We start from the raw sequence: 10,280 nt of genomic DNA, 5'->3' as shown, positions 1-10,280 counted from the left end.
CTGCTTTTAACATCCTTAATTACCATTTTTTGGAGGGAGAACTATTTAACTTATATTCATAGAAATGCGTAAATACTCGGGAGTTACTTTATGAACAAAATATGTTTTCATTTTAACAATAAAATACAATAAATACATTTAAAAAATAAGCATGCACTGGACATGGTTTCACTTCAAAGCAAGGTAACACAATGATGAATAAAACAAAAAACAAGAGAAGTTGTAGATGAGTTGGACATCTTTGGTTCAAAAACAAAATGTACTGTACACCATGTTTACATCGATAAAGCAGCCTACTCAAAGTTGCAATAGCTGATAGTATGGAACCACATACCAAACATAATTTGATCCATAAGCCATCTGTAAATCAAATGGTTTGTAGCACATAATGTCATTGACCTTACACAGCCCACTTCGCTTCAATAAAACTGTAAATGCATGGAAATTGTCGTTAAAACAAAGAGTTTAAAGGGATGAGCTAACCAATAGAACTTGCTCATCTTTCACAACAATGTCCTTCAACACATACGATCAAGCCAAGACGATAGTCAGCACCTTTGTGCTTTAACCATTTCACTGAGAGAACATTTGTGTGCACCAGAGATGAGACATTCAATCTAGTTTTAATCTCAGGACCTTCTTTCATGTCATTGATCTCTACCATCTTCCCTGGGCCTATGGCTAAGCTGTCCTGGCTGAAAGATTCCCATTTATATGCCATGTGATGTTGGTGCTTTTTGGCAAGTGTCATGGTGATATTTTTGAAATTCTTTGGCTGTGTTTTAAAGAAGTTGTGTTTCGCCTCATAACGAATACACCATGTGTGAAGAATCAGCCCAATATTCCTTATACACAGAGGATAATGTATCATGAAATGGTGTTCAGGCAAAAGATTCCTATTAGGAAAAAAATACTTGAAGAGCCTATGATGCTCAGCAATGAAGTGTTTTAGAAAGATAATCATACCCTCGGTTAATGCTGGAGAAAACACAATATTCACAATCTGTAGTAGTAACAGTAGCAAGTATTTAATCATCATTCTGAACCAGATCACCAAATATCAAAGGCATATTGCAAAGAAGACACCAAGATTGGATAGCATTTAGGCCCAAAGCATTGCTTTCATCATCCAATTTGAGTGCAGGTGGACGATTCTTTCTCTCTGTGTAGCCATAGTTAAATGACTGTATTCTACCAGAAATGTATTTGTCAGTCACAGAGTTTGCTTGTACATAGTGTAACACAAGTTTACCTCAAACTGTGCAACTCCTTTTAAAATGCTGTGCATAATATCAACAGTTGTCAGCTGTGTTGAAGTACTGCAGAGAGTTCAATAAACAAGCGTGTTACACACCGTATACATGAGGTAGTGTTGGATTTGACTGTATAGTTTGACAATGGTCTGATTGCATGCCTTTTGATTGCAAAATCACACTTCGGTCATCTTCACAGAACACAGTTTGAAAATCCCCCTTCTCAGTGAGGCCAAAACGACAACAATACCAGCCACTAAATGATTCTACAAAACCAAAGAGGCAATGTATACCCAGATTATCACCAGTAACTTGGACAATACTGCCATGAACACAACCATTAAATATGGAAACTTCAATTCCCTCAGTCTTAAGCACTTTCAGGTCACTTACAATTGGCTTTAGTACGGCAAGTAAACTCCTTCGAAAGGGTGACTTGACTCCCAAGTGGCGCAGTGTTCTAAGGCACTGCATCTCAGTGCTAGAGGCGTCACTACAGACACCCTGGTTTGAATCCAGGCTGGCCGTGATTAGGAGTCCCATAGGGCGGCGCACAATTGGCCCAACGTCCTCCGCGTTTGGCCGGTGTAGGCCATCATTGTAAATAAGAATTTGTTCTTAACTGACTTGCCTAGTTAAATAAAGGTTAAAGGTTAAAAAAAAGTACTGCAATGTCTGAAGAATTGGAACATAAGCAATCTTGTAAGATACAAATACTTGATCATAAGTTCCAGTTGTTTTGTTTCTTCTATGCTCAAATCTAACACCAAGCACTTTCTCCACCGGGTTAACAGTTTCCCATTTCTGTGCAAAATACTTTTTTAGTTTTGATTCAGAATTAAATGAAGTAAAAGGGTTTTCAATATCCTGAAAAGACTGCTGGATTTTGCCTAGCATTTCTGTGTGCTGTGAATATATACATTTCAGAGCTGTCTCTTTAGCTTGACCCTGTATGTCAATAACGGCTTCTTCCATGGAAGATACAGAACTATTTACAATTGTCTGACCTACACCTGCAGTTGTGCAATAGCTGCCGCACACAAATCAAGGATGTTCTTGTTGGATATAAGACATAAGAAGTTGTAGGTATCACTTGGCTGACTATCAACATTGGCATCCATGTCAGTGTTCAATAGAACATCCTCTTGTCCTTCGTGTACTATGTTTCCTTAACTTCTTACGTGTAGGGGGCAGTATTTTCACTTTCAGATGAAACACGTGTTTATATTAAACTGCCTCCTACTCAAACTCAGAATCTAGGATATGCATATTATTAGTAGATTTGGATAGAAAACACTCTGAAGTAGTTTACTGTAGTTTACATCAATTATAATTTCTAATTAAAGTGGAAGTTGGAAAAGTTATATTTGAGTGTTTCAGTGTTTCAGTGAATGGTTAGTGAGGGAGGCCCTGCTCTCTCGCTTCCCCAGTTGTTTAGTTAATTTTCATTCCAATCTCCTTTGCATTAGCGTAGCCTCTCCTGTAGCCTGTCAACTATGTGTCTGTCTATCCCTGTTCTCTCCTCTCTGCACAGGCCACACAAACGCTTCACACCACGTGGCCGCCGCCACTCTAACGTGGTGGTCCCAGCGCGCACGACCCACGTGGAGTTCCAGGTCTCCGGCAGCCTCTGGAACTGCCGGTCTGCGGCCAACAAGGCAGAGTTCATCTCAGCCTATGCTACCCTCCAGTCCCTCGACTTCTTGGCGCTGACGGAGACATGGATTACCACAGAAAACACTGCTACTCCTGCTGCTCTCTCCACGTCTGACCACGTGTTCTCGCATACCCCGAGAGCATCTGGTCAGCGGGGTGGTGGCACTGGAATCCTCATCTCTCCCAAGTGGACATTCTCTCTTGCTCCCCTGATCCATCTGTCTATCTCCTCCTTTGAATTCCATGCTGTCACAGTCACTAGCCCATTCAAGATTAACATCCTATCATTTATCGCCCTCCAGGTTCCCTTGGAGAGTTCATCAATGAGCTTGACGCCTTGATAAGTTCCTTTCCTGAGGATGGCTCACCCCTCACAGTTCTGGGTGACTTTAACCTCCCTACGTCTACCTTTGACTCATTTCTCTGTGCCTCCTTCTTTCCACTCCTCTCCTCTTTTGGCCTCACCCTCTCACCGTCCCCCCCTACTCACAAGGCAGGCAATACGCTTGACCTCATCTTTACTAGATGCTGTTCTTCTACTAATCTCACTGCAACTCCCCTCCAAGTCTCCGACCACTACCTTGTATCCTTTTCCCTCTCGCTCTCCTCCAACACTACTCACTCTGCCCCTACTCAGATGGTATTGCGCCATCGCAACCTTCGCTCTCTCTCTCCTGCTACTCTCTCCTCTTCCATCCTATCATCTCTTCCCTCTGCTCAATCTTTCTCCAACCAATCTCCTGATTCTGCTTCCTCAACCCTCCTCTCCCCCCTTTCTGCTTCCTTTGACTCTCTATGTCCCCTATCCTCCCGGCCGGCTCGGTCCTCCCCTCCTGCTCCGTGGCTTGACGACTCACGAGCTCACAGAACAGGGCTCCGGGCAGCCGAGCGGAAATGGAGGAAAACTAGCCTCCCTGCGGACCTGGCATCTTTTCACTCCCTCCTCTCTACATTTTCTTCCTCTGTTTCTGCTGCTAAAGCCACTTTCTACCACTCTAAATTCCAAGCATCTGCCTCTAACCCTAGGAAGCTCTTTGCCACCTTCTCCTCCCTCCTGAATCCTCCCCCCCCCCCTCACTGCGGATGACTTCGTTAACCATTTTGAAAAGAAGGTTGACGACATCCGATCCTCGTTTGTTAAGTCAAACGACACCGCTGGTCCTGCACACATTGCCCTACCCTATGCTTTGACCTCTTTCTCCCCTCTCTCTCCAGATGAAATCTTGCGACTTGTGACGACCGGCCGCCCAACAACCTGCCCGCTTGACCCTATCCCCTCCTCTCTTCTCCAGACCATTTCCAGAGACCTTCTCCCCTACCTCACCTCGCTTATCAACTCATCCTTGACCGCTGGCTACGTCCCTTCCGTCTTCAAGAGAGCGAGAGTTGCACCCCTTCTCAAAAAACCTACACTCAATCCCTCCGATGTCAACAACTACAGACCAGTATCCCTTCTTTCTTTTCTCTCCAAAACTCTTGAGCGTGCCGTCCTTGGCCAGCTCTCTTGCTATCTCTCTCAGAATTACCTTCTTGATCCAAATCAGTCAGGTTTCAAAACTGGTCATTTAACTGAGACTGCTCTTCTCTGTGTCACGGAGGCTCTCCGCACTGCTAAAGCTAACTCTCTCTCCTCTGCTCTCATCCTTCTAGACCTATCTGCTGCCTTTGATACTGTGAACCATCAGATCCTCCTCTCCACCCTCTCCGAGTTGGGCATCTCCGGCGCAGCTCACTCTTGGATTGCGTCCTACCTGACAGGTCACTCCTACCAGGTGGCGTGGCGTGAATCCGTCTCCGCACCACGTGCTCTCACCACTGGTGTCCCCCAGGGCTCAGTTCTAGGCCCTCTCCTATTCTCGCTATACACCAAGTCACTTGGCTCTGTCATATCCTCACATGGTCTCTCCTATCATTGCTATGCAGACAACACACAATTTATCTTCTCCTTTCCCCCTTCTGATAACCAGGTGGCGAATCGCATCTCTGCATGTCTGGCAGACATATCAGTGTGGATGACGGATCACCACCTCAAGCTGAACCTCGGCAAGACGGAGCTGCTCTTCCTCCCGGGGAAGGACTGCCCGTTCCATGATCTCGCCATCACGTTTGACAACTCCATTGTGTCCTCCTCCCAGAGTGCTAAGAGCCTTGGCATGACCCTGGACAACACCCTGTCGTTCTCCGCTAACATCAAGGCGGTGACCTGATCCTGTAGGTTCATGCTCTACAACATTCGCAGAGTACGACCCTGCCTTACACAGGAAGCGGCGCAGGTCCTAATCCAGGCACTTGTCATCTCCCGTCTGGATTACTGCAACTCGCTGCTGGCGGGGCTCCCTGTCTGTGCCATTAAACCCCTACAACTCATCCAGAACGCCGCAGCCCATCTGGTGTTCAACCTTCCCAAGTTCTCTGACATCACCCCGCTCCTCCGCACACTCCACTGGCTTCCAGTTGAAGCTCGCATCTGCTACAAGACCATGGTGCTTGCCTACGGAGCTGTGAGGGGAACGGCACCTCCGTACCTTCAGGCTCTGATCAGTCCCTACACCCAAAGAAGGGCACTGCGTTCATCCACCTCTGGCCTGCTCGCCTCCCTACCTCTGCGGAAGCACAGTTCCCGCTCAGCCCAGTCAAAACTGTTCGCTGCTCTGGCACCCGCATGGTGGAACAAGCTCCCTCACGATGCCAGGACAGCGGAGTCAATCACCACCTTCCGGAGACACCTGAAACCCCACCTCTTTAAGGAATACCTGGGATAGGATAAAGTAATCCTTCTACCCCCCCCCCCCCCAAAAAAAAAAAGATATAGATGTACTATTGTAAAGTGGTTGTTCCACTGGATATCATTAGGTGAATGCACCAATTTGTAAGTCGCTCTGGATAAGAGCGTCTGCTAAATGACTTAAATGTAAATGTAAAACTGTTTGAATGATGTCTGTGAGTATAACAGAACTCATATGGCAGGCAAAAACCTGAGAAAAATCCAACCAGGAAGTGGAAATCTGATGCTTGGAATCTTTTCAAGTCATTGCCTATCTAACACACAGTGACTTAGGTTTCATTTTGCACTTCCTAAGGCTTCCACTACATGTCAACAGTCTTTAGAACCTTCTTTCAGCCTTTTGCAGTGAACAGAGAGCGAACAAGAAGGTGGGGAAGTTGGTGACCCAGAAAATGACATGAGTTCATTGGCGCGCATTCACGTGAGGAGGTAGCTGTGTTCCATAACGTTTTTCAAGACACTGGAATCGTCCGGTTGGAATATTATGGAAGTTTTACGTTAAAAAGGCCCTAAAGATTGATGCTTTACAACGTTTGACATGTTTCAACGAGCGTAAATCTAACTTTTTTTGACTTTTCATGGTGAAATTTTCCGCGCGCTTCCTTCATTTGGAGTAGCTTACTGAACGCGCAAACAATAAGGAGGTATTTGGACATAAATTATGGACTTTATCGAACAAAACAACATTTATTGTGCACCTGGGATTCCTGGAAGTGCCTTCTGATGAAGATCATCAAAGGTAAGTGAATATTTCTAATGCTATTTATGATTTTAGATGACTCCAAAATCGGGTATCTGGTGTATTTTTCTGAGCACAGTACTCAGATTATTGCAAAGTGTGCTTTCCCCGTGAAGCTTTTTTGAAATCTGTCACAGCGGTTGCATAAAGGAGATGTTCATCTATAATTCTTTGAATAACAGTTTAATATTTTATCAACATTTATGATGAGTATTTTTGTAAATTGTTGAGCTGATTCACCGGCAGTATTGGAGGCAAAATATTTTCTGAACATCACTCGCCAATGTAAAATGCTGTTTTTGGATATAAATATCAACTTGATCGAACAAAAAAATGCATGTATTGTGTAACATGATGTCCTAGGAGTGTCATCTGATGAAGATCGTCAAAGGTTAATGCATAATTTTAGCTGGTTTTCTGGTTTTGGTGACACATCTCCTTGCTTGGAAAATGGCTGTGTGGTTATTTTTGTATACGTACTGTCCTAACATAATCTAATGTTTTGCTTTCGCTGTAAAGCCTTTTTGAAATCGGACAATGTGGTTGGATTCAGGAAAAGTGTATCTTTAAAATGGTGTAAAATAGTCGTATGTTTGAGAAATTGAAATTATTAGATTTGTGGTTTTGAATTTGGTGCTCTGATTTTTCACTGGCTATTGTCAAAATCGGTGTCGTAAGAAGTTTTAAGCCTGAAAAAGTACCAAATACATGACGACAACCTGTTTGACCACATTTCAGCATAAGTGTTTTACCAGGGCAAAGTCCATGAATCAACTAGATGGAACTCCAAAGACTAGCATGACAAACAAAACAAATCATATTTGAACTCCATATTTCAGTGTAGGAATGTAGCTCTAAGCTCTACAACACATTTACATTTTAGTCATTTAGCAGACGCTCTTATCCAGAGCGACTTACAGTAGTGAATGCATACATTTCTTCCGTACTGGTCCCCGTGGGAATCGAACCCACAACCTTAGTGTTGCGAACACCATGCTCTATCAACTGAGCCACACGGGACCACGTGGACTCTCTACAACCTTCCCAATATCTATCTTGTACACAGTTGTCTGTATGAAGGTGTACATATTGTGCAGCATCAGATCGAATGCTGCACAGCATCAGATCGAAGAGTTCATCAAATCAAACTTTATTTGTCACATGCGCCGAATATAACAACTGTAGTCATTACTGTGAAATGCTTACTTACAAGCCCTTAACCAACACTGCAGTTCAAGAAGAGTAAAGACAATATTTAACAAATAAACTAAAGTTTAAAAAAGGCACGAGAGTTTAAACTAAAGTTTAAAAAAGGTGTAGAGTTTCATGGCAGAGCTTGCTTGTCCAGGATGATGAAGTAACTATGGATGCTGCTCCTCTTGGTCCTGACAGCAAGGAGGTACGGGTAACTGCTTTGGGCAATAGCATCAATGTGTTTCTGCATACTGGTTCCTGCCTGAAGACAAAAACAACAAAAGAAACACGACCATTATTTCAAATTCACCAATAGTATAGTGGCTTGGATTCAATAAACTGTGACACTAGGTACTCAGAATAGGAGACCAATGCAAATGTTTTTGAATATGACGAGATGCTTCTCAGCTTGAGGCAGACACCTTGCCTGGTCTTTTGCGGCCTTGTGATGAAGGGGGAATCAAATGGAGCTAGAGGAGGATGGAGGAGAGGTCACTGTTCATCCTAAACACAGAAAGATACTGAGCAAAAGGTAATACAATGGCACAATAGTTACAAAACTGCCAAAGCAATCAAACTCCATTTTTGGATTCAAGGGAGGATGCCGATAAGGTGATGTTGTTTGAAATGTTGAATTTGAAATGTGAATTTGTTTGAAATGTTGAAGAGCTTACCTGGCACTTCATAGCCATGAATTGTGGAAATTCAGTCAGCAACTCGCAGTATTTACTTGGGTCATGAGTCATCTTCCGTCTGTATTCAAATGTCATCTTCATCTTCTGCTTGTTGGTGACCTCATCAGAAGAATGCTTCATCAGGGAAATGGCTTCCCTACACTTTTCATCAATCACAGTAATATCTGGATGGGATGGAATCTCTTTCTCGGCTACTGGGCCAACACTGAATGACTGGCTAGATAGTAATTTCTCAGCTGAAGCTGAATTCCTCTGGATGGTTCAGAGGACAAGTAACCATTTCCAGTTTAAGGGTCAAAATAATGTTCCTTGAAGAAAAGGAGAACACATTCACTCATCTTAACACAATGGAAAAGTCCCATCAACACATATATTAACACTCCTAATCAGACAACAATTGCAAAATGTGTAACACAAACCCAAATGCATGCAAAATGTGGCCTATACAAAAACATTTAGGCGAAAGCACATTTTGCAATATTCTGAGTACAGTGAGAAGATTGAAATACTGCTACCTTTGGAAAATATGTGCATCTTGTTTCCTGTTTCCGGTCACAACTTGCAGACTTGTTTACGCTGCTGTGCGTTTTGTTGCCGATCTTACTTTGCTACCTGACGGTTTTTACTTTTTCATTACCGTATATTTTTACTTTTTTCATTCAACTTTTTTTTCACCCCGGAGGTTTTATCTGGACATGGTTCGTCAGGACTTCAAACAGCCGAAGCTAAGTAACATTAACATGATGCCTTCTAATTGCAGTCGTTGTACTTATAATATACAGGAGAACAATCGCCTTACGGCAAGGATAGCTGTGCTGCAAGCCCAGCTTCAGACGCAATCGTTAGGCAAGGGCAATTTCAGTGTAGGAAAGGATGAAACAGCGTCTGTGCCACCAGTAAGTACAGATAGTAACGTTAGTATAAACCCCCTCGCATGGTCCCCGCAGCCGGACAACTTTCTCATGGCTTCTGGAGGGAAACGCTGTAGGAATGCTCAACCGGTGTCGCTTATTCAGCCGACAGAAACTTTCAACCGGTTCTCCCCATTAAGCGAGTCGGAGTCGGAGGCCGAGACTTCTCTGGTCTCTGCTCCTCCCGTTGTGGAGTCTGAGACGCCGACTGCTCCCACCATTAGCTCTGACAAATTGAAAACCCTAGTCATTGGCGACTCCATTACCCGCAGTATTAGACTTAAAACTAATCATCCAGCGATCATACACTGTTTACCAGGGGGCAGGGCTACCGACGTTAAGGCTAATCTAAAGACGGTGCTGGCTAAAGCTAAAACTGGCGAGTGTAGAGAGTATAGAGATATTGTTATCCACGTCGGCACCAACGATGTTAGGATGAAACAGTCAGAGGTCACCAAGCGCAACATAGCTTCAGCGTGTAAATCAGCTAGAAAGATGTGTCGGCATCAATTAATTGTCTCTGGCCCCCTCCCAGTTAGGGGGAGTGATGAGCTCTACAGCAGAGTCTCACAACTGTTTTCTGCCCCTCCCAAAAGATAGAATTTGTAGATAATTGGCCCTCTTTCTGGGACTCACCCACAAACAGGACCAAGCCTGGCCTGTTGAGGAGTGACGGACTCCATCCTAGCTGGAGGGGTGCTCTCATCTTACCTACGAACATAGACAGGGCTCTAACTCCTCTAGCTCCACAATGAAATAGGGTGCAGGCCAGGCAGCAGGCTGTTAGCCAGCCTGCCAGCTTAGTGGAGTCTGCCACTAGCACAGTCAGCGTAGTCAGCTCAGCTTTCCCCATTGAGACTGTGTCTGTGCCTCGATCTAGGTTGGGCAGAATTAAAAATGGCGGTGTTCGCTTTAGCAATCTCACTAGTATAAAGACCTCCTCCATTCCTGCCATTATTGAAAGAGATTGTGATACCTCACATCTCAAAATTGGGTTACTTATTGTTAGATCCCTCACTTCCAATGCAGTTATAGTCAATGAACTAA

The 10,280-nt window shown here is 44.0% G+C and overlaps 1 non-coding gene across 1 annotated transcript; it reads right to left on the bottom strand.

The window, feature by feature from the left end:
- Positions 1 to 7,380: 7,380 nt before the first annotated feature.
- On the bottom strand, positions 7,381 to 7,455 carry trnaa-cgc (transfer RNA alanine (anticodon CGC)). Its single transcript has one exon. It is a non-coding gene; the product is annotated as a tRNA-Ala (tRNA).
- Between the last annotated feature and the right edge of the window lie 2,825 nt (positions 7,456 to 10,280).

The sequence above is a fragment of the Salmo salar genome, chromosome ssa04, assembly GCF_905237065.1.
Source record: "Salmo salar chromosome ssa04, Ssal_v3.1, whole genome shotgun sequence".
Classification (NCBI taxonomy): Eukaryota; Metazoa; Chordata; class Actinopteri; order Salmoniformes; family Salmonidae; genus Salmo; species Salmo salar.
This window is presented reverse-complemented; position numbering and strand designations above follow the sequence as displayed.